Genomic DNA, 19050 nt, shown 5'->3' on the forward strand with positions numbered 1-19050 from the left:
AGTTTCTCGAAACTGAACACATCAGCTGGGATGAAGAATTTAATCAGAAAAATGTGAATGACAATTGGGAATTAAGAACACTTTACTAGATGCCCAAAAAGCCACAATCATGGAAGAAGGCTGTATTGGTTAAAAAACTGATCTGGTTTATAGATTCATAGATTCATAGATACTAAGGTCAGAAGGGACCATTCTGATCATCTAGTCCGACCTCCTGCACAGCGCAGGCCACAGAATCTCACCCACCCACTCCTATGAAAAACCTCACCCATGTCTGAGCTATTGAAGTCCTTAAATCATGGTTCAAAGACTTCAAGGAGCAGAGAAGCCTCCCTCAAGTCAACCATGCCCCATGCTACAGAGGAAGGCGAAAAACTTCCAGGGCCTCTCCAATCTGCCCTGGAGGAAAATTCCTTCCCAACCCCAAATATGGCAATCAGCTAAACCCTGAGCATATGGGCAAGATTCACCAGCCAGATACCCAGGAAAGAATTTTCTATAGTAACTCAGATCCCATCCATCTAATATCCCATCTCAGGGGATTTGGCCTATTTACCCTGAATATTTAAAGATCAATTACTTACCAAAATCCCATTATCCCATCATACCATCTCCTCCATAAACTTATCGAGTAGAATCTTAAAGCCAGATAGATCTTTTGCCCCCACTGCTTCCCTTGGAAGGCTATTCCAAAACTTCACTCCTCTGATGGTTAAAAACCTTCGTCTGATTTCAAGTCTAAACTTCCTGGTGGCCAGTTTATACCCATTTGTTCTTGTGTCCACATTGGTGCTGAGCTGAAATAATTCCTCTCCCTCGCCTGTATTTATCCCTCTGATATATTTATAGAGAGCAATCCTATCTCCCCTCAACCTTCTTTTAGTTAGGCTAAACAAGCCAAGCTCCTTAATTCTCCTTTCATAAGACAAGTTTTCCATTCCTCGGATCATCCTAGTAGCCCTTCTCTGTACCTGCTCCAGTTTGAATTCATCCTTTTTAAACATGGGAGACCAGAACTGCACACAGTATTCTAGGTGAGGTCTCACCAGTGCCTTGTATAACGGTACTAAAACCTCCTTATCCCTACTGGAAATGCCTCTCCTGATGCATCCCAAAACCGCATTAGCTTTTTTCACAGCCATATCACATTGGCAGCTCATAGTCATCCTATGATCAACCAATACTCCAAGGTCCTTCTCCTCTTCCGTTATTTCTAATTGATGCGTCCCCAACTTATAGCTAAAATTCTTGTTATTAATCCCTAAATGCATACCCTTACACTTCTCACTATTAAATTTCATCCTATTACTATTACTCCAGTTTACAAGGTAATCCAGATCCTCCTGTATAATATCCCGATCCTTCTCCAAATTGGCAATACCTCCCAGCTTTGTATCATCTGCAAACTTTATTAGCACACTCCCACTTTTTGTGCCAAGGTCAGTAATAAAAAGATTAAATAAGATTGGTCCCAAAACCGATCCCTGAAGAACTCCACTGGTAACCTCCCTCCAACCTGACAGTTCGCCTTTCAGTAGGACCCGTTGCAGTCTCCCCTTTAACCAATTCCTTATCCACCTTTTGATGTTCATATTGATCCCCATCTTCTCCAATTTAACTAATAATTCTCCATGTGGCACGGTATCAAATGCCTTACTGAAATCTAGGTAAATTAGATCCACTGCATTTCCTTTATCTAAAAAATCTGTTACTTTTTCAAAAAAGGAGATTAGGTTGGTTTGGCACGATCTACCTTTTGTAAAACCATGTTGTATTTTGTCTCATTTACCATTGACTTCAATGTCCTTAACTAATTTCTCCTTCAAAATTTTTTCCAGGACCTTGCATACTACAGATGTCAAACTAACTGGCCTGTAGTTACCCGGATGACTTTTTTTTCCTTTCTTAAAAATAGGAACTATATTAGCAATTCTCCAATCATTCGGTACTATTCCTGAGTTTACAGATGCATTAAAAATTCTTGCTAATGGGCTTGCAATTTCAGGTGCCAATTCCTTTAATATTCTTGGATGAAGATAATCTGGGCCCCCCGATTTAGTCCCATTAAGCTGTTTCAGTTTCGCTTCTACCTCTGATATGGTAATATCTACCTCTATATCCTCCTTCCCATTTGTCATGCTACCATTATCCCCAAGATCCTCTTTAGCCTTATTAAAGACTGAGGCAAAGTATTTGTTTAGATATTGGGCCATGCCTAGATTATCTTTAACCTCCCCTCCATCCTCAGTGTTAAGCGGCCCCACTTCTTCCTTCTTAGTTTTCTTCTTATTTATATGGCTATAGAACCTTTTACTATTGGTTTTAATTCCCTTTGCAAGGTCCAACTCTACTCGACTTTTAGCCTGTCTCACTTGATCCCTACATGTTCTGACCTCAATTAGGTAGCTTTCCTTGCTGATCCCTCCCATCTTCCACTCCCTGTATGCTTTCTGCTTCTTCTTAATCACCTCTCTAAGATGCTTGCTCATCCAGCTTGGTCTACAATTCCTTCCTATGAATTTTTTCCCCTTTCTTGGGATACAGGCTTCCGATAGCTTCTGCAGTTTTGATTTAAAGTAATCCCAGGCCTCCTCTACCTTTAGATCCATAAGTTCTTCAGTCCAATCCACTTCCCTAACTAATTTCCTTAATTTTTGAAAGTCAGCCCTTTTGAAATCAAAAACCCTAGTTGCAGATTTATTTTTGTTAATCCTTCCATTTAGTTTGAACTGAATTAGCTCATGATCACTTGAGCCAAGATTGTCCCCTACAACCATTTCTTCTATGAGGTCCTCGCTACTCACCAAAATTAAATCTAAAATTTTAGAGGGGAAATGAAGTCAGCTAAATATTGCAGTTTATGGATACCCAGCCTTTTGCCTGGAGATGATCCACTGACAGCCCACATCTGTTTGGTGGCCTGTGTGAAATGAGTTTGGCAGGTCTCAGTCCAGTTGATCATGGTGTCTACAGCCCCAAAACACACCATCCCAGCTGGCATGAATTGCCAGGCCTTATTGGCCAGCTCACCAGAGGGGCCAAAGACTGAGTGGGCTATGGAGACCAACCCCCCCTCCCTCTGCACAATGAGATGGTGCTGACAGTTCAAGCAGTGGGCAGCAGCTTGGCTTGCTTATGCCAGTTGTTGTCTGATCTCTGGATAAGTACCAGCCTCTAGGTGCCAGGGCTGTTAATCTGGCCCCTTTCATGGGCATTAAATTAACCTTACATCTTCCTTTGAACCATGGGACCCAATAGTGGAAAGTCAAAATGCTGCAATAAAAATACAGCCTGATATTGGGATAATGTCTGTTACCCAAAAATCCCCAGCAGCTCACACTCATTACTCACTAGGTGCTTCACCCAAATGCAGCCACCTCTAGGGATGGAGCATGGCAGCAGTTTAACAGCAACGCACAGTGACAGCAGCACTGAACAAGTTAGGACAGGAAGTGACAAATCTATGGACAATCTATGGGGAATTTAGGAAGGCCAAATATAATTATTACCCACTTGGTGTCTATCCAGGACATCCTCAACCTCGTGAAAACACCGTGGGACCTTTAATGAATGTGGTGACCTGGAGCTTGGTTTTAATGTCTCCTCAGAACAACATACAGCGGGGCAATTAATGCCCCAAAGCGTCATTGGTGTCTCCATTAACAACGTTCGCTTTTTTCCTGCCATGTTTTTCATGACTGGTATTTGCGACATCATCCCTCTCTTCCTGTCCATCCACTGCATGGCCATCACCATGGTATCAGACCCCATCTTAAATAACATGTGGGCTAAAAAACACCCAAAAGGGACAGGTCTAGATGCATACTGGAAAAGCATTCACACAGTCACAGGACTGAATTCACCAGCACATTCATTTCATTCACTTTCCAGTCCCTTTGGGTGTCACTGTGTGACTGGCATGAATGTGCTCGGAAATTTTGAGTTAATCTGTTCAGATGCTCCCAGAAAGGATCTGCATGGCCCAGCGGTAGGGAGCCAGGCTAGGAGTCAGGGTGCTTTACCTCTGTTTCTCCCCCACTCTTGGCTGTTAACATTGTAGCACTATTGCCAGACTCCTCATGCTGAAAAATGTAGAGTCTGTCTCAAAAAGTCCTGGCTTAAAAATCATGAGATCTTTAAAAAATAACAACACTGTGCTTGTTTTCTTTGCCTGACAGTTTCTGAGCCTTTAGGTCACGCTTGGCTCATGTTTTCAGGTGTTTCTCTGCAATCAGCAGGGCTAGAAACATTTTTAATGAACACTGAGATTCTCGCCTATTCCCATGACTCCAGGAGCTCTTTGCCCTCTGTTTTCTGAACTTTTAGGGTCACACTCACGTCACATTTTCATGCTTTTCTCCACCCCCACCCCAGGGCTAGCGACTGACCGACAATGAAATCTGAGAGTGTCATGAAATCTGCAGTAAAATCCTGCGAGTTGGCAGCACGTGGAGTGCAGCGTGAGGCCTTTGTGGTGAGATGGGGGCAAGGCAGGTTACAGGCAGTTTCGTCACTGTGCTCCCCAAATGAGTGCGGAACGGGCTGGTGGGGGAAGTGATGGAGCAGGAGGACACAGCAGAGACTCTAGCCCTGCTGGCACCATCCCCAGCGTTTGGTTTAAGAGCTCTTGGGGTTAAATGGTCATGTACCCCTTCCCCTGGCTCGTTCTGCCCCTTGTCACACCCATTACCGGGAGCTGAAGCCACCGACCTCCTCCCCGGGTTCCCTCTGGCTCTCTGAAGGTCTAGGGTAGCTTAGCAAGGTTGAGTCACATAAGCAGGGGGAAATTGTCCCTTAGAAGAGGGAATTTATGCCTTGCCTTTCTTCCTCCCTCCCCCTGACAGGATAGTATCCCCTGGAGGCGGGTTAAAAACACCTACATCCTCCCTCCCTGTTTCAAAGACACCTCCAACCAGACACCCGCTGTTTGCCAGAGATGTCTCCGCAGAGATGCCAAGGAGACAGATCTCCCCACTCATGCCTGGAGGGGCAGGGATGGGGTTAGGTGCCAGGCAGGATGGCGGGGGGAGCTCACGCCATGCTATAGCTGAGCTGGGCACACACAGAGCGCTTCATTCTGCAGGCTTGTCAATCTGGCTCTGTCCGACAGCATGGAATTCACACTCACACAGAAAGGAAAGGGAAGAACAAATGTCAACAGAGTGCTACAATTCCTGCAGCCCATCAAACTGGCTTTGGTTTGGAACGAACTGCGTCAGGCAAGCAACGGTTAGGAATAAATTGACCATCCAACAAAGGCAGAATTCTTAGGTCTTCAGCTAGGTGGGCCAAAGGGGTTTTAAGGTCGGACCAACTCTTCCCAATTCCCTCTCTCTCTCTCTGTCACTTTGCCTGCATATCTCAGAGTCTCTCCACCAGCTCTCGGTGGTGGCAGAGATCCAGAGAGGCTCATGGAAAAACTCAGCTGGGTTTTGAGCCCTTGTGTCCTGCCAGAACCAGGTCCAAAGTGCAAGGTGGTTCAGAACTTTCTTCCCAGCTCTCCTCAGGAAATGGTCCATACCAAGGTTTCCTGTCCTGGGATAAAACGAGCAATGAGTCAGAATGCAATAAAGAAATGTTTTTCCTCCTGCCGTGCTGAGTTAACAGCATGTGGTCTGCACTGGGAGGTTTGTGCAGGTTGGAGTTATTCACTGCAGTACGTCGTGCTGCATCTGGCATGGGCTCCCATCTAGAGGGAAGGTGAGATACAGCGCTGGCTTTCAGAGGTTTCCCGACCCACCTCACTGCGAATAACCAGCCCCGCATGGTCCTTTGTCTCCCAGCTTGCTGCCCCAGACCCGCACACACTCACACACACACATCCTCAGTTGCTCAAACACACCATGAGGAATTCACACTCATTTGTTCGCACACTCACTCACTAAGCACTTTCCCCTCCTACTGCCAGTCATGGAGTCTAACACAATAGCACACACTCAGTCTCTCTCAGCTGTTCTCTCACTCACACACCTGCTCCAACAATAGCACACAAAACCCCATCTCATGTGCCGGGATAACTTGTGTCATTCCAGGGGGTGGTTTATTCACATCACTGACATTGGCTGTCGTGTAGCCTTACGCATGCATCAAATCTAACTTACAACCAATTAATCAGAGACCAGGGTTGGGGAGGGAATATCTGCTATTGGACCAACTTCGGCTGGTGAGAGAGAGGAGCTTTCGAGCCCCCCAGAGCTGTTCTGCAGGTCTGGGAAAGGTCCTTGCAGCATCCCAGCTAAATGCAAGGTGGAACAGTCTGTCTCTCTTACCAGGAGATGCTGGTCCAATAACAGGTATTACCTCAGATGCCTTGTCTCTCTAACACCCTAGGACTGACACAGCTACAACTACCCTGTGAACCATCACACACTCAAACACACGCATTCACATCTCCTTTCACTTCCATGTTCAGTTGCTCCGATATTCATTGACACTCGGGTTCACACTCTCCTTCGTTCATATCCTGCACCAGATTTCCAAGCGCTCAGCACTCAGCTTGCACCCATTGTGATGAGCTAGTTGGGAAATCTGGCTGGATTTTCATTCCTTTGTTAGCCAGGAACACCGTTCAGCTCTCACACACTCAGACTCACATGTGCATTCACACCAGCATTGTCACACTCATTCAGATACACACTCAGACTCACACATGCATTTGCACCAGTACTCTCACACTTGCTCAGGGACTCACACCCAGACTCACACCCTCCCATTCCTATCCAGGCGCACTCATGTGCAAGGGGCTGGATCCAGAGACCTTTCAAACCAACTGAAAGTCTTCTATTGAGTCCCATGGGCTTTGGATTGGTCACCTAGAGATCTGGGCCAGATCCCCAAGGGTAGTTAGGCTCCTAACTGCTACTGATGAGTTAGGTGCCTAAATACCTTTCAGGATCTGGGTCTTGGCGCCTGGTGTGTCAGGGGCTCCCATGCGACACCAGAGCTTGCAGCCCAGTGTCCCACTGTCACCGAGGTCCCGTCTCTTCCTGCTGCTCACTGCTTGGGGTCTGGCTGCCAGGGCGCCTGTGTAGTGTGCTAATCTGGGCAGAGCCCCCAGGGAGGAGCTGATGGTGGGACAGCGTGAGGCCATGTGCTTCCCCCTTCCTCGCCCTTTGCCCTGATGCCACAGCCCAGTTCTGCTGCCTGGGCCAGCACGAGCCCAGTTCTCTGGGCATGAGCCCAGCCTACTCTCCACAGAGGGATGATCGTGCCGCCCCAGCGTGCCCCAGGGCTGAGTCCTAAAGCAGTGACCCAAGGGCTGAGTTGGGCTCCTGTGGAAGAAGAGGCCAGAGCCCACAGGGGTCCATGTCTCAGGTTTGGCAGTTATGTGGGGGGAAGGTGCGGGGGGGGGTCTCACTGCAGTTGAATCAGTGCAATCCTGCTGATGCTTTGCATTTCTCTAACAGCTTCCATCTGAGGCATTCCAGACACTTTACACATGTGGATTAATCACTGCCCCCCGCCCCCCCGAGAAGTGGCCCAGAATTATCCTCCCTGTTTTACAGATGAGGAAACTGAGGCACAGATGGATTTTTAAGTGACTTGCCCAAGGTCACACATTAAGTCAATGCTAGAGCTGAGAATAGAACCCTGGAGTCCTGACTCCCAGCCCCCCTGCTATAACTACTGTAGTAGGAAGAGAGCCTGAGACATAAGCCCTTGTATCAGAGGCCTGTGTGAAGCCTGGGCTAACGTAGTGGTCAAAAATGTGCTGATATAAAGCAAAATCAGGCTGTGAGTAGAGGCAGGCCCTGCTCACAGAACCTGGCAAGAACAGGGCTGATATTGCAGAAACACACATTCCTAAAAAGTGGTAGGCACAAAACACACACACAAACACATTCCAGAAGGGTGGTACTAGAACACGTTGTACCAAGAATGGTACAAACACATTCCCCAAAGATAACAGGAACACACTGATCCCTTCTAAAGGTAAGGTCAGGATGACAGTATGATGTATAAGGTGATGGATGGTAACATCAGAGGGTGTCAACTAAGTACATCAGAGGGGCAGTACGGAACTTTTTTTGTATCAGGGTATAAAGATGTATCTCAGGAGGAGTGTCTCTGTCTGGCCTAGGGAGGAACAAAAAGTCCCACTATTCACTGAGCTGGTCCATTGTTATGGGCATACATGTATTAGTGGTCCAGTAGAGTCTGCAGGATATTAGTACCATGCTTCCTTGACAATAAACCTGGCTGAGTACCTTCATACCTTAACGGTTCTTATAGTCATTGGGCAGTTCACTTGAGGTCTGCCATGCCAGCTGTCTATGCAGGGCTGGGGCGGCACACAAAGGGAACACATACACGCAGCCAAACATCTGAACACAACCACTAGACCCCACTCCTGCCCTTGCTGGGACTAGATCCCCTGAGTCCCCAAGCTATGTTTGCCATTTGCTATTATTGTGTGGGCTCTTACAGAAAATGACCCATGTATACCTCCATTCATAGAATCATAGAAGAATAGGGTTGAAAGAGACCTCAGGTCCAACCTCCTGCTCAAAGCAGGACCAACCCCAACTAAAACGTCCCAGCCAGGGCTGTGTCAAGCTGGGCCTTAAAAACCCCTAAGGAAGGAGATTCCACCACTTCCCTAGGTAACCCATTCCAGCGCTTCACCACCCTCCTCGTGGAATAGTTTTTCCTAATATCCAACCTAGACCTCCCCCACTGCAACTTGAGACCATTACTCCTTGTTCTGTCATCTGCTACCACTGAGAACAATAACTTCATCCTCTTTAGAGCCCCCTTTCAGGTAGTTGAAGGCTGCTATCAAATCCCCCTTCACTCTTCTCTTCTGCAGACTAAATAACCCCAGTTCCCTCAGCCTCTCCTCACAAGTCATGTGCCCCTTGCCCTCTGCTGGACTCTCTCCAATTTGTCCACATCCTTTCTGTTGTGGGGGGTCCAAAACTGGACGCAGTACTCCAGATGTGGCCTCACCAGTGCCGAATAGAGGGGAATAATCACTTCCCTCAACCTGCTGGCAACGCTACTACTAATGCAGCCCAATATGCTGTTACCTTTCTTGGCAACAAGAGCACACTGCTGATTCATATCCAGCTTCTCGTCCACTGTAATCACCAGGTCCTTTTCTGCAGGACTGCCACTTAGCCAGTCGGTCCTAGTCTGTAGCAGTGCATGGGATTCTTCTGTACTAAGTGCAGGACTTTGTACTTGTCCTTGTTGAATTTCATCAGATTTATTTTGACCCAATCCTCCAATATGTCTAAGTCACTCTGGACCCTATCCCTATCCTCCAGCGTATCTACCTCTCCCTGCAGCTTAGTGTCATCTGGGAACTTGCTGAGGGTGTAATCCATCCCATCATCCAGATCATTAATAAAAATTTTAAACAAAACCGGCCCCAGGACCGACCCTCGGGGCACTCTGCTTGATACTGGCTGCCAACTAGACATGGAGCCATTGATCACTACCTGTTGAGCCCAACAATCTAGCCAGATTTTTATCCACCTTATAGTCCATTCATCCAGCCCATACTTCTTTAACTTGCTGGAAAGAATACTGTGGGAGACCATATCGAAAGCTTTGCTAAAGTCAAGATATATCATGTCCACTGCTTTCCCCGTATCCACAGAGCCAGTTATCTCATCACAGAAGGCAATCAGGTTGGTCAGGAATGCATCCGATGAAGTGAGCTGTAGCTCACGAAAGCTTATTCTCAAATAAATTTGTTAGTCTCTAAGGTGCCACAAGTACTCCTTTTCTTTTTGTGAATACAGACTAACACGGCTGCTACTCTGAAACCAGATTGGTCAGGCATGACTTGCCCTTGGAGAATCCATGTTGACTGTTCCTGATCATTTTCCTCTCCTCCAAGTGCTTCAAAATGGATTCCTTGAGGATCTGCTCCATGATTTTTCCAGGGACTGAGGTGAGGCTGCCTGGCCTGTAGTTCCCCAGATCCTCCTTCTTCCCTTTTTTAAAGATAGGCACTACATTTGCCTTTTCCAATCATCTGGGACCTCCCCCGATGACCACGAGTCTTCAAAGATAATGGCCAATGATTCTCCAATCACATCAGCCAACTCCCTCAGCACCCTCAGATGCATTGCATCCAGACCCATGGACTTGTGCATGGCCAGCTTTTCTAAATAGTCCTTAACCTGTTCTTTCATCACTGAGGGCTGATCACCTCTTCTCCATGCTGTGCTGCCCAGTGCAGTAGTCTGGGAGCTGACCTTGTCTGTGAAGACGGAGGCAAAGAAAAGCATTGAGTACTTCATTGAGTACCGCCCCCATTCCAAACCCTTCCCCCCAAATCTTCTCCCTGGCCCCACCTCTTCCCTGAGCGTGCTGCGTTCCCCCTCCTCCCCTGCTGCCTGAAACAGCTGTTTCACAATGCAAGCGCTGGGAGCTGGGTGGGGGGAACGGGCACACGGTGTGCTCATGGAGGAGGCGGAATGGAGGTGAGCTGGAGCGGAGGGCGGGGTGGGGTGGGGTGGAGCAGGGAGCTGCTGGTGGGTGCAGAGCATCCACCAATTTTTCTCTGTGGGTGGTCCAGCCCCTTGTTACCAGATGTGCCTGTTACTTTGGGTATGCTCATTTATTAGGGTTACTCTTTGGGGGGGGGGGTTTTCTGTAATTCTATTAATGTACTGCTTATGTCACTTGTGTGTTCATATGGAGCTCTACTCCTTCCTTCTGCAGGTCCCCTCCCAAGGGAGCTAACCTGCAGGAACTAGGTTCCCCAGGACTGGGTTCCTCCAGCCCTAGAACCAGATGAACACGCGCACACACACACACACTAACAGAGCAAGTCTGAGCAGACCAGGTCAATCAGCACTCTGAAGCTGACCCTCTTATATATCCCTGTACTCAATGGGCTGGGTCAAGCAGCACTTTCAAGCTGTCACCCTTATATGCCCCTGGTCTCAATAGGCTGGGCCAAACAGCACTTTCAGCTCCCCCCTCCCCCTTATATGCCACAGGTTTAACAAATCCCTGTCCCCACTTTCACATTACAATTGTACTGGTAGTAACCCACTTGATGAACCAACACCAAAGTATTTTGGGCACTGCAGAGATCTTTAGCTTAGGTAAAGAATCATTGCCACAGAGTAAATGGGGGAAGCTAAAAACACAAAAGAGTAAATTTCAGAAAGAGAGAGAGAAGCAACCAGCTTAACCATAAAAGTTATTTATTGAATAATAGTGATAACTACCCAAGGAGAGCCTAAACCAACATAACAGTTACATTAGCAAAGGTTAATACCTGAGGTAGAAAAGAAAACAGAGAGGAAGCAGAAAGAGAGAAAGAGAGGGATCTCACCCACTCCATGGAGCTTGAGCTGGTCAGGGTTCCCAGGTGATGGTGGTAGCTCAGGGTCCTGAGGGCTGGAGACAGGCAGAGTCCCCAGCATGATCAGTCAGGAGATGATGGAGTCCCATTGGAACTAATGCAGAGTTTGTATCCATGCATCAGAACACTGACTGGAGGTCGGGTAGAGATTTTTGTAGAAAAAATACAATGATTCAAGGGAGAATACTATATTTGTTTATAGGTCTGCTGATGACTTAAGGGTTTTCTTTAGGCTAGACAATAGGACCTGATCACTCTTGGCTCTGGGTGGTGTTTTCTTCCAGGGAGCTCACAAGGCAACTAGGCTGCTTCCGAATTTGGATATCTATCAAGGATTCATTACTAGAGTTGGACTGATAACTGCTGAGCTGGGTGTGTACAGGTGTAGGTTCATTAACATCTGGAGTAAAGATTCCCATGATGTGTCCCTGCTTTTCTGGTCCCAGAGTCAGAGGGGAAAGTAAGCCGGTACGCCCCGGTATGGTGTACCGGCAAAAGCCGGTGCGCTGTACCGGCGTCAATCAGCTTCCCCAGGTGCAATATAAAGGACCTACAGCTCCCAGCGGCAGCTGGAGCCCCCAGCCCTTTAAATTGCTGCCAGAGACCTGGGGTAGCTGCGGTGGGGCTGGGGTAGCGATTTAAAGGGCCCCAGGCAGCAGCGGCGGCCAATCCCTGGGCCATTTAAATCATCCCCGGAGCCCCGCTGCTGCTTCTCCAGGGCTCTGGCAGGTTCTGGGGACAATTTAAAGGGCTCGGGGTGCTAGTGGCGGCCGTAGCCCCATCCCCGGAGCCCTGCTGCTGGAGCCCTGGAGAAGCAGCGGTGGGGCTCCGGGGATGATTTAAAGGGCCCAGGGTTCCGGCCGCCACTACCGTCCCGGGCCCTTTAAACTGCTGCCAGAGCCCCCGGCTGCCACTGTTACCCCGGCGGGGGGAGGAGGGGAGGGGAGGGGGAAGGAGGCACTTACCGGGACAGGGTGGGCTGGGGCTGGCTCTGACTCACCCCAGCCCTGCCCCTTCCACCCGAGGCCCCGCCCCGGCAGAGCTGGCCCTAGCCCAGCCCCGTACCGGTAAGTCCCGAGACTTACTTTCACCCCTGCCCAGAGTTCAGTGCGGTTCTCTGTTCTTCATTCTTTGTGCTAATCCCTGTCCCATCTTTCATGCAGATGAGGCTAGGGGAGTTGTCTCTGTATGCTAATAGAGATGTCTTAATCTTGTCACCCTTGTCAGGAGGGGTCTAGGTGTGTCTCCCAGCGCCCTTCACTGCTCTCTGCAAGCCTTTTCTCTGATGGGTTTTGGTTCAAGCAGAGACTTGAGGGGTATCTTTCATGAGTCAGACAGGCTAGATACTGGTCCCTGGTTCTCCCAAAACACAGAGCTGACTGGTATCACCCGGAGCACCCATGGAGTCGGTGCCTATGCTCCTCCCTAGTCATCTGTCCAAGTTTCCACTTCTTGTAAGCTTTCTTTTTCACTCACTTGCTTCCTCTGAAAGTTGTGAATAAAAACATACTGTTCAAAAGGTGAAATGATCCTGGTTATTAATGATGCTCAATGTGGGATTCTGGCAAATCTGGCCTGGCTTGAGAGCCACTCAAATGCCTGGGGTGGTGATGGGGTGGAACTGGGGTCATTGCAACCAACAAGTTCCCAGACAGTCCCTGCAAGGTGCTGAGCACCCTCTACATGCAATGGCATCACTGCCAGCAGAGAGCTTCACACCCAGCAGGAGCCAGCCTACAAGGAACCCAGGCCAAAGGGAACCGGGGAATGGGGCTGAGAGCATGGGATCCAATCCACCCGCTAAGGTTCTGGGAGGTGGTGGATGCTGGTCTAATGATCAGCGGCTACCTGTTCCTGAATTTAACCTCCCGCCATTCTCCCAGCTTGCACATCCATTGTCACTTGCCCCTTCCCCAGCTGGCCCACCAGCTGCCCAGATCAGGTTTCCAGCCACATTGCCCAGAGGGGGAGCTGGCATCCGTAGCACTTCCCTCTCATGCACTGAAAGGGGGGCTGAGCCCACTGGCTGGGGCCTGCCATAAGCTAAGAGGCAGCCCCCCCCAATCTAAGAAGGAGTTGAAAGGAATTTGTCTGGTCCATTCAGGAAAAGAAAATGCAGAGAGACAGGGTGGGGCAGATCAGCTGGGCTGAGGCCAGGCCTTATCCAGAGAGGAGGATTCCACACAGGTGTGTGTCTGACAGCAGCCTTGCACGGGAGCTGCCACGATCCTGATTTTCTGCCCAAGGGACTTGACTGTGTTTGTATCTACTTTGTAGCCCTTGACTCCTCCATAAACTCAGCCTGATGGGGATCTGGGCTCTCTGCTGCTTATGGACCCCACACAGCTCGTGCTGAATTCACCGCCCCTGGAAAATCCCATCTCACTCCATCCCACTCCACAGTAGAGAATCAGCCTCTTTCTTTCTTTCTTTGCACCTCCTGAGCCTCTCTGCTCCAGTATTACCAGCCCAAAGCGTTAAAAAATCAGGAGTCAGGCCTCAACAATCAGGAGATCTACAAACAAAAAATGGGGTTCTTTCTCTCTGGCTTCTGGTTTCTGCACTGCACCTGAATCACATTTTCAAGCTTTTCTCTACAATCACACGGGCTAGAAATTTACTTTAAAAAAGCGGCGGGGAGGGAAAGCTGAGATTCTGACATAATCCCTTGACTACAGGACCTGGAGATTTAAGAAAAAACCCACCAACTGTCGCAAGAGCAGCGATAAAATTACGAAATTTGGCAAAGCTGCCACTCCACTGGCCTCTCTCCCTTGTAGCCACAGGATCCGACGTACAAGGCACCATCTGTTCCAAGTCAAAGTGCCAGTTCAACCCATTAGAGAGAAACAGGCCAGAGGCAAAGTCTGGAAGCAGATGCAAATCTCCCCCAGGTGCAGGGATGTCTGGTGCTTGGCTTTGATCCCTGCTCCCTAGTAAGGGTGGCCCAATGGTGCTGGGAGCGGGCATAACCCAAGAGACAGAGAGATTATCCACCAGGCATTATTGGTGATGAATGAATAGCTTTTCACACCTTGATCCACCGTGTGGCAGACAAAGGGCTTGGCAAACTCTCATTAAAGCAGTCTATTTAGATTGCAACCTCTTTGGGACAGAGACTATCAGCTGCTTGGTTCAGGGCAGAGAGACAGGGTGGGGCTGATCAGCTGGGCTGAGGCCAGGCCTTATCCAGAGAGGAGGATTCCACACAGGTGTGTGTCTGCCCCACAGTAAGAAAAGGAGTACTGGTGGCACCTTAGAGACTAACAAATTTATTAGAGCATAAGCTTTCGTGAGCTACAGCTCACTTCATCTAAGGTGCCACCAGTACTCCTTTTCTTTTTGCGAATACAGACTAACACGGCTGCTACTCTGAAACCTGTGATTATGCCCCACAATGGGGCCCTGAGCTCAGTCGGCCCTTAGACATCGTACTGCTGGCTGGTCTGTGTTTTGGCTTTGATCCTCAGAGTGTGGGTTTTAAACCATTTGAATATGCTAATATCACTATGGACCTCACTGGGAGATCAGTCTGAGCAAGAACTAAGGCAGGACCTCAGGGCTCAGCCATTGGATTTGGGGCTGTTGGATTGTATCTATTATTGCTGTAGGGGGTGGGGAGGCCTCAGTGCTGGGGTCTGTTCTAGAGACAATGTTTGTTGTTGTTGTTCTACAGGAAGAGTTCAACTCTGCAGCAGCCTGAGCTCTGCATAGACAGGATGGCCTAGACAACAGGCCTGAGATGCAGGACTCCTGAGTCCTATTTCTGTGCCAGTGACCCTGGGCAAGTACCTTTTCCTCTGGCTGTTCTGTGTAGGGCGTAGCCCTTTGGGACTGCAAGGGCTGTCTTTCTGTAGGTTTGCACAGCGCCTAGCACGCAGGGGCCTTACTCTTGCCTGGGGCCTGGACGTGTTTCCGGAACAGCAATCGAGTAAATTCCAGAGCAAAGCTCATTTTTCTAGAGCACACCCAGTGCCGGCGCTGAAAAGTGCTGGGAATTGCAGTGGAAATGGAGAGACCTGCAGACCCCAGGGAGCAGAGTTGAGAGACTCTAGGAACTCATCACCTCGGAGAAGGGCCTAGCTAAGGGGTGGTGTAACACTGAAAGACCCTGGGACCTGGTAAGCCTTCCTGTATACACACAGGTATACAGGAAGGCTTACAAGCAAACAGAGCCATTTACAACCAATTGTCCTAGTTAATGGGAGCCATCAGCAGGTGGAATCGAACCTGGGACCTCTGGAGCTAAATGCATGAGCCTCTATTGCATTAGCTAAAGCCACATGGCTCTTAGCTGAGGCTGTAGCAGACTCATTAATCTTTAAGTGGTCTGGGTGCCACTAGAGGGGACAGAGCACCATGCCTTGGAGGTGTGTGGGTTACAGTGGCTGGCAATGCAGCAGGGGGCGCTCTCTCCTCGGGGTCTGCTGACCCCAATGCCCCAGTGCAGGGCTTGGGGGTGCGGTGCTGCAGGGAGCGGGGTGGCTGTCTCACAGGGGCATTGTGCCAGTACTGACCCTGTGAGGGGAGCTGTCAAACCTGTTTGATTCTCCACCCCTTTTCTGGTTGGTTTCACTTACATCTGGGGTGTGACGTTGTGGCTGGTGCTGAGCTCCAGGCTGACACTTCTGGTGGCGCATGGCCCAGCTCTCATTAGGGGGAGTGAGGCAATTCATGGCTTTTGGCCTGAGACTTGGGTTTCTGCATGCTCCACCCGGCACCCAGTCACCAGGCTGCCCTGCAAACCCCAGGGCAGTCAGTCATTCCAGAGCTTCACTGGGATGCGCAGCACGACCCCCGGCGCCCGCATGGGTCTGACGGTTCAGAGGGGCAGTGGTGTCTCGGCAGAGAGGCTTGTTCTGGACCCTCCCTCAGCCAACCCCTGGACTGAGGTTCTGTCTTGTCGGGTTCTACTCATGACTTTTTCTGGGGGCCGGCATGCTGGGTGCCAGCTGGGAACATGCTTGGGCTGCTTGCTGTCTCGGAGGAGCGGGGCCAGGCTGGGGGACGGCCAGGCGAGCCTGAGGCTCGCTATGGGACATGTGTGCCAGCACCAGGAGGCCTGGGAGTGGCTCAGAGCTGGCTTGGTGCAGGAAGCCCCAGAGGCTGGCTAGGGGTATAAGCCCCTGGCCCAAGACTAGCGGAGAGCTGAGAAGTGCCCTGACAGGCTTGTGGGGGGTGTAACCCAGATTTGGCTGGCAATTAGGTGGCTGGTGTGTGGCTCTCATGGCAAATGCTGTGCTTCCCGTCAAAGACCTTCATCTCCTGGTGTGACAGGTTCTGTCATGGAGACCCCCTTGAGGCTGTCACCTGATGTCCTGGAATTACCTCTGAACCCATTTTCCCTGCCAGCTTGGGACTCCAGAACCCTGCCTTGTTGAGCCAGACACGCTAGCCTGCTGCAACACAGACCCAGGTCGGGTCCACGCCCCCAAAGCTGCAGACTTTAATCAAAAACTGCTCAGAAAGTCACCTATCTCCAGCTCCCAGACACTCAGTTCCCAATGGGATCCAAACCCCAAATAAACTCATAAATTGCCCCTCTAAAACACTGATAGAGAGATATGCACAGCTGTTTGCTCCCCCAGGTATTAATCACATACTCTGGGTTAATTAATAAACAAAAGTGATTTTATTAAGTATAAAAAGTAGGATTTAAGTGGTTTCAAGTAATAACAGACAGAACAAAGTAAGTTACCAAGCAAAATAAAACAAAACATGCAAGTCTAAGCCTAATACAGTAGGAAACTGAATACAGGTAAATCTTACCCTCAGAGATGTTCCAATAAGCTTCTTTCACAGACTAGACTCCTTCCTAGTCTGGGCCCAATCCTTTCCCATGATACAGTCCTTGTTAGTTCCAGCTCAGGTGGTAACTAGGGGTTTTCTCATGACTGTACCACTCCCTTTGTTCTGTTCCACCCCCTTTTATAGCTTTGGTACAAGGCGGGAATCCTTTGTCTCTCTCTGGGTTCCCACCCCTCCCTCTAAATGGAAAAGCACCAGGTTTAAGATGGATTCCAGTATCATGTGACAGGTTCACATGTCCTGTGAGACTTCATTACCCAGTGGCTGGCACACAGGTATACAGGAAGGCTTACAAGTAAACAGAGCCATATACAACCAATTGTCCTAGTTAATGGGAGCCATCAAGATTCCAAGCCAGCATTAATGGCCCACACTTTGCATAGTTACAATAGGACTTCAGAGTAATACTTCATATTTCTAGCTTCGAATACAAGAATGATACCTTCATACAAATAGGATGACCACACTCAGTAAATTATAAGCTTTGTAATGATACCTTACAAGAGACCTTTTGCATAAAGCATATTCCAGTTACATTCCATTCACACTCAGAGGCATATTTCCAAAAATATATGGAGTGCAGCGTCACACCTGGATCAGAGCCAGCCCCTTTGAAGGGGCCATGGCCGAGCCACACCGCTGGGCTCCTTCGATTGTGCGAGCCAGAGGACGCCACCGTGAGTGAGGAGCAGACGAGCCAGGGACACACGCCCCACTCCAGGGACAGACAGCTTCCTAGGCGCCTGGTCGGGGACGGGAGATGTGACATGTACAGTCAGGCTGGTGAGGTCTCACCAGGGAAAGTGACTCAGATCCAGCTGATGGGGGGGTCCAGGCTCCCAGCCCTGCCTGGTGAGGAGGGAACTTCCTGCTCTTCCTCTTGGGGAGCAGAAAAGGCTCACCCCCCTGCCCCCACTCTTATCACTGAACTTCCCCCACATGTGCTGGGCAGAGTCCCCTTCCCCCGCTTCCCTGCCCATACCTCCATCTCCCCATCTCTCCCCACAGTCTGTTCATCTCTCTGCTCCAGGTAGCCCAAATTTGGGCATGGAAAAGTCCACAGCCCAAGGCACCAAAGTTACACTGAGCTAGCGCCTGCTGGAAATGTGGCCATGGAAGAATTCTTCTGTTGACGTAGCTACCATTCTCAGAGATCTGGTGTTCCTAAAGTGACGGCAAGCCCCCTCCATCAGCACAGGCTGAAGCTACACCAGGGGGCCGTGCCTGCGTAGCTACGGCACCATGGCTATGCAGTGCAGCCCCATCACGCAGACATGGCCTCTCCTTCGCCCCATTTCTGCCTCTGTGCAAACTTTTTGGCCCGAGGGCCACATCTGGGTATGGAAATTGTATGGCAGGCCATGAATGCTTACAAAATTAACAATTCAGAGATATTCAAATAAACAGCTCTGTGTTCTTGGGGAACCGGGGCGCAGTACCCAGCCTCTCAGACACATGAAAGACCCGCCCCCCCGAGCCTCTGCATGAATCAAAACAGATCAGAAGAAAGACTTACAAAAAGCAATGAAAAGGCAGAGGGAGCCACACCTAAGCCCCTCCGGACAAGGGTGACAGGATTAAGGAAACTCCCCTGGCCTTATTTGCATCAGAGATGGGACAGGGAGGCATCCCCATTAGCATTCAGAATGGAGAACAGAAATTCCAGGGCAAGAACCGCACTGAATTCTGGGACCAGAAAAGCAGGGAAGCACTGTATGATGGGTAATCTCTGCTCCAGATGTTAATGTACCCACGCCTGCACACACCCAGCTCAGTAGTTATCAGACCAATTCTAGTAATAAATCCTTTATTGGTATCCAAAATACTGAAGTTGCCTAATTGCATTGTGAGCTCCCTGGAAGGAACACCCCCAATAGGCAGGAATGAGCAATTCCTGTTGTCTAGCCTGAACA

The sequence above is a fragment of the Dermochelys coriacea genome, chromosome 27, assembly GCF_009764565.3.
Source record: "Dermochelys coriacea isolate rDerCor1 chromosome 27, rDerCor1.pri.v4, whole genome shotgun sequence".
Taxonomy (NCBI): domain Eukaryota; kingdom Metazoa; phylum Chordata; order Testudines; family Dermochelyidae; genus Dermochelys; species Dermochelys coriacea.